The sequence below is a fragment of the Sceloporus occidentalis genome, unplaced genomic scaffold (assembly GCF_023333645.1).
Source record: "Sceloporus occidentalis isolate IW3139 unplaced genomic scaffold, rSceOcc1.0.p SCAF_100, whole genome shotgun sequence".
Taxonomy (NCBI): Eukaryota; Metazoa; Chordata; class Lepidosauria; order Squamata; family Phrynosomatidae; genus Sceloporus; species Sceloporus occidentalis.
In genome coordinates, this window is record NW_028317080.1 from 2775549 (window position 1) to 2781897 (window position 6349).

Here is a 6349-nt window from a genome sequence, read left to right on the forward strand (position 1 = left end):
ATGTAACACAAATATACAGTCTTCTCAGGCACAGAGGGAAACGGGTTCTATAGAGACTGGATCCTGCAGTGCTTATTATACAGAAAGCTTTCAAAACCTTCAGATACAGAATATCTACGGTATATATGACCTATGCCGATTCCGCCATAATTCTCATTGAGTATATAAACATACACCTATATGTATTCTCCTAATACTGTCCATCTCATACTGCTGATAATGTTAGTGAACATATGAAACAAGATGCGTGACAGGAGACCCTTCTTATGGAAATGACGCGGATGGAGAAAAAGTGAGAGAAAAATACCTAATTAACATTAAGCATTAACTTGTGGTCAACGTAGATGTCAATGATCATTTCTCCAGCTGTGAAAGTGACATTGCCTCTTTAGGTGTCTTTATATAAGTGAAATATTTGATATAATTGTATCATACATGTTTTTGCATGGTTGCCCACACGCCACACCAGGGTGTAACTAGAAATCACAGGACCCCGGTGTTAAAATTTGCCCCAGGACCCCCTAACTTAACAAGCAACATGCCACGCAGTGCCACCTTTGCCCTCAAACAGCATTTCTGTCCCATCCTTGTCCATAAACAGCATGTGTGTGATCCCACACAACCTGCCTGTGCCACCTCTCCCCCTAAACAGCTTGCCTGTGCCACCTCTGCCCCCTAAACAGCCTGCATGTGCCATTTGTACCCGTAAACAGCCTACCTGTGCCACCTCTGCCTCCTAACGAGCCTGGTTGTACCATATCTGCCCCCACTTACACTCATTTACTTACTAAAAGTCTTAGTATTTTTCAAAGCCCAGTTTTGTTATTTGTTAAAATTTACAGGGACCTACCAGACACACAATATTGGCAATTAAGCCGCTTCTTGGAGCCCCACTGGTCTAAAGGCCTCATTGGAGGAAGTGGGAAGATTACCCCACTTTTACGTCACGGAGTATTCTTCATCACGCGTACGAATGTCAAGCAGTGAAGGAATAGCAGCAGCCTAACGTCTTAAGACGAAAGACGCGGAGGGAAACCGCAAACAAAAAATTAAACCAGAAGAGTTATCTAGTTAATACTTTTTCCATTAATTTAGAGGTTGCTGCACAGGTCGAGCAATGAAATGCAGTGGAAGGGCTGGTTTAGAAAAAAAATTGTAAATGTTGTGGTTCCCACAAGTGAGGAAATTACATAGAACGGGGGAGGGCAGAACTGTGTAGGTGACCGGCTGAAGATGTGAAATTCTTTTCGCATGCGAGTCGGGCGGGCCCGCACAATTAAAAATTCCGCCGTGACCTGTGTGGTCCTGATGCACTGATACTAGGCAGAATAGACAGCGCCCCCTGGCGGTCCGCAAACTCAGTGGGCGGAGCTTCGGCCCTGAGCCCGTGACACGCTCCGTGTGACTCCGGGATCGGCCAAAGCTGTGAGGCCCAGGCCGGCTCCGTACGGATACGGTAAGTACCAACCGAATGGCGAGCCTTTAAAGGCCCCAGCCTGGTTTATTGAAGCTTAGTCACTTCAGGAGCCGTGGGTGGGTCCTACTGGGAGGCCTCAAACTCTTGTTGTGGCCCCGGGGCCTAATCCTGGTTCGAGACGGATAAACAGCAGTAGTTCTGCGCGATAGGCCGTAGTCTGACCCCGGAAAGGAACAGCGTTGCCCGACGGTGGGTAGTATTCTTGTTTAATGGTTACCACACGGCTGTTTTTCGGGTGGTGGCCTCAAGTAACACTCCCGGGGCCGGAGCCAGCTGGGTAGCCGTGTCTGTCTCAGCGGCTCTTCCAACATTTTTTATGGTTGTTTATGGGTCGGTATAGCGCCACCATATTCCGCGGCGCCGTACAATGCTATGTCTGTATGTGATTTCCTGTCTAAACGCCGGGCTGGCTCCAGAACCCCCGCTCGGTCTGTACGGTAACCGGAGCCCTTTGAAACCCGGTATCCTGATGGTTACATAATACCTCTGGAAGCGCTTATAAGCCATACAGCGGATGGGGTTCTTTATCCAGCATGTGTAGCCCCTACACAGTGTTTGTTAGCCAACAATTTATTACCTCGTGCCCTATGGAGCCTTTGGGGCTATTCACGAAGGGGGGGGGGTTAACTATTTCACTGCTTTTTGAGCTCAGCGACTTATTATTTTGAGTTATTATTAGCAGGGGCGATCGGGGTCCATCTAATAGAAGCGTATGTATGATTACCCAACGCAGGGCAGACCTCCTAGCCGCGGCTCTTAAAATTGTGCTGCTGGCTCCTAACGCTGCGCTGTATTATTCATGCCGCGTATGATACGTTCCTTCCTTAATGCCCGGCTCATAAATCCTGCATAGATCTGTCCGGCCCTGAATGATGAATGTTGGTTCTATCTGGGCAAACGTGGTCATCGCTCCTAAATTATTGCCCCTTTATAATAAAGCGATTTAACTTTTTATTGTTGTTTATCTTTGTGCTGTGCACACGCGCCGGATTAGCTCAGAACGGCCGGCTGAACGGCGCTCCATCATCTGGTTTATCTCTTCCCTTTGCTCTGTGTTGATCTGTAGCCGATGCTTTCGGAAATAATATCCGGTTATTGAGACCCAGGCATTCGCGATCGCTGTCTTGCAAAGCCTGAACGTCAAGATCTTAATTCCTAAGCCTCCGACGGATTAATTCACTAGCAAGACACGTACGTGATCAATAGTAAGCGTGCCGGAGTGCGCTCCGCCAGAGGTGCTCGCTTTTCTTTTGCTGATTCACATTCACACGTATGACAAACACGCAGAAGCTGTGACACCTACCCTGATGCACAAATAATTGCCCTGGAAGGCCGCGTATTGTAAGTAAATAGAGAGACGAGACACGGTGAGCATTACAATAGGAATTGTCTCGCCCTGTAAGTCACGTCTGCTGTATGCAAAGTATATATTATTAATAATAATATTATTGTTGTATTTGTATAGCGTCAACAATGTACGCAGCGCTTCTTCCAATCAATACATTCAAAGGGAATGACAAACCAGAACTGACAAACCGATACATTAAGTAAAGCAGTGAAAACTATTGGGTGAAATACCCTGTTTCTGGATGTTTTAAAAGGAACATGATAAATATAATGGTTTTTCCATTATTTTTGAAAGAGTAGTTTAGGTGTTATCGCCATAGTTACCAGTAGAATGCATCACTTTTACAACTTTTCCTTGGCCACCAATGGAAGGGTTTGTTTGGCTGAAACTTTCCATTGCCTGCTATAAATTGCTATATATATTTGGGGAGGGGGTGTATATGTGTGTGTATGTATGTATGTGTGTGTGTATATATATATATATATATATATATATTTGATAAACTCTATCATTTTTAGTTAATTGGGTCCACAATAGGCACACCATTGCTCTAATAGATTGATGATATGTCTGTGTTGATGTTTTGATGTTTTTGTTTTATATTGGGGGAAGTAGACGTAGTTTAAAAACGGGGGGTTAGTTATCTTTTATTTATATAGCGCCACAGTAAATACATTCGAAGGGCCGGGCGAAGCTAGAACTGACAGATTAAGGCTCTATCAAGCTGTTTAGTAGATACGGGCCCAAGCGCTCGCTCTGATGAATTTTATGGGAGGTCGCAGAGCTCGGCGAAAAGTTTTATTGTTTCCCCAAACATAGCTGTAGTTCCTAAAAGTTTTACTGCCGTCGTCTTGACTGCTCTCACGATCTTATATTGAGCAATACGCTTCGGAAACATTTTTCTCGCTTTAAGCCAGCTCCCGGATTTGTCCAGAATGTAAGAAGCTTCCTATAGGGCCTCTGTGAAACTCTTCAAACGTTCGTATTTATCATGCTGTGCTCTGACTGCGACTCCCGGGGGGCGGTTGCCGCTCATGTGCTGTGTTATTGACTTGTCGGGGACTGGGGATTGGTGATTATATGCTGAGCCCCCCAGTGCAGTAATCCATTGTGCAAAGCGTCACGGCCGTGCTGGAGATCTCTCGTGGCATCGCTCTCTGTGCAAACTATTGGCTTATACCTGGCTGTTGCGATACTTTGTATTAATGCTTCTGGTTGACTCTCCTAAACCTAGATCCTTGCCCACAACGATTTGTACCCCCTCTTAGGTATGCATGGCTATAGATGGATTATATATATATATATATATAATATGATTCTCGGCATCATGTTGGTTAATAGGAGTACGCTACTGATCTCTTAGAATAGGTTGTGGTAATGGGACCCCTGCAGGAACTTGTCGGCACAGGACTGTCTCTTCTATAAGAGGTGCTCAGACGTCATCGCCCTTCTCCTTGTGACATCGTTCTGTATGTTGTGGGGCTGTGGTTCTGTCTCCTGTCGAGCCGGCGGCAGAGGAACTTTCTTTGTGTTGTGTTGGGGGAAGTAGGTGGTGCAGAGCGAGTCGTGGATGCGATCGCCTGCCGGGAATGTGTTTGCTCGCCGTTCCGGCCCCCTGAGCCGCACTCCATCGCTGGGAGTGCGGGGTCATTGTGGCATTCGGTAAACACGCAGGCCGTTCCGAGCTCTTGGCACAGAGCCCCCCGGCTTACTGTGTTTAGTGAACTAGTGGCATCTGTGACTACAGAATACAGACTGGAATTGTTTTTAAACGTTCCCCTGTTTGTCGCAGAAATGTCTCGGGATAAGTAACTCTTTATCAGCCTTCCAAACTAAAAGATCTATACTTCTGATACATGTAGAATAATGTTTCGAGCCTCGTTGGTACTCTTAAGAGTGTAAAATGAATATTGTTCTATATAGCTCCATCATATTCCGCAGCGCTGTGCAATTCACAGGAACAAGGGGTAAGGAGGGCCCTGCGCAACAAGGAAATGAAAATGGGTAGAAACTTCCGGAAAAGAGTTCTGTGTGTTTGAAGGATGAAGTATATCAGACATTCAAGCTATTTAGCGTTTAGGCCTATTTTTAAACTTTGAACGTATTAAAGTACGTTCTACATTGTACAGGGTGAGTCCAACTTACGTGCTGCGCTACTTATAATGCTGTACCGCACAGAGCCGCGGGATATGCCTGCGCTATATACAGCCTTTAAACGTTTAATAAAGGGAGGACGTAGCGTTATTAAAGGGGGGGGGTAATTGTTCCATAGTAAGGGAGATTACACTGGGATCATTTTAAAAAGTCCCTGAAAGAACAGCTCCCCCCCCCCCCACCCAGCCCAACCCGTCAGGGGCTTTACTGGAGGGATTTTATATTCCCGTTTCCGCAATAAGTTTAAATATTGTTTTAAAAAAAAAAACCAACCTTTTTAACTCAGTTTTCAGATGTGCCTTTTTTATGTAACTCAATGTTTTTTTGTATACTATATTCCGACTATTAAAGAGGAATTATCTGGATTTACGTGGGTTGGTGTTGGCGATAGCAGTGCCTGGGTTGCCGGGGGAGGGGGGCTGTTTGGGGTCTGGCGTACTTAAATACCCCCTCCCCTTGTGGGCCTGCGTGTTCAGCGAGTGAGTCCGGCCGCAGCGAGCTAACCCACCTCTAAAAGTGTCTCTTACAGTGTTATTCCGTAATCATAAAATAGCGGCATTGTTAGCATTAAACTTAGATTTAACGTTCACGTCTAGATTGTAAGCTTGCGCGCAGCGTTAGGGTTCATGCGGGGATCTTTGACTTCCTGCCACCGATTGGCCGCTTGAAGCCGTCGGTCCGTAGCTTTATTTACGTTCCTGAGCTCCGCTATGAGATCTTTGGGAAAAGGATTCCTTCTCTTTCGTTAAGTTACTGACCGCCTTTACTGGAGCTGATTAACTCTCTGGAAAGGAAGGGGACTTCTTCCCAGCTTCCCTAAGACAAAAATATCTCTAACAAATGCACTGCTTGGAAAACAAAAAGCATAAAGTATAAATAATTCTAATACATTTAGTTCAATTTCAAAAAAAAAAAAAAAAAAATCCATTGTTTTACAATTTTCTTTTGGATGGTTTAATATGGGCTTTGGGAATTGGTTAGGGAATATAATAGCTGCATTGATCCACGAAACGGAGACTTTAGGTAATTATGGTACCCTTTTATTGGGATAATGTAGAGAGCTTTGGGGACCTCAGAGGTCTCTGTCTGGAGGGCATTAATACGGCAGCGATGGGCGCCTGGCTTGCTTCGCATTGGAAAAGTACATACCACAGCAGCGGGACGTGCCGTGTTTTACTTCTGTTGGAATCGGGGGGTTTATGGATGGGGTTCATTCTTCTCTTGCTGTCATTTTCAAGGTCAGAAAGAGGTTAAAGGTTGTCCGAGCGGTTTGTCCTCTCTCGCTAGGCTGCTGTGAGGCATTCAGCACAGATGTAATCCGCTTATAACCGAGGCTCGCACATTAAAGACGCGCCCGTGTGTTCCTCCGG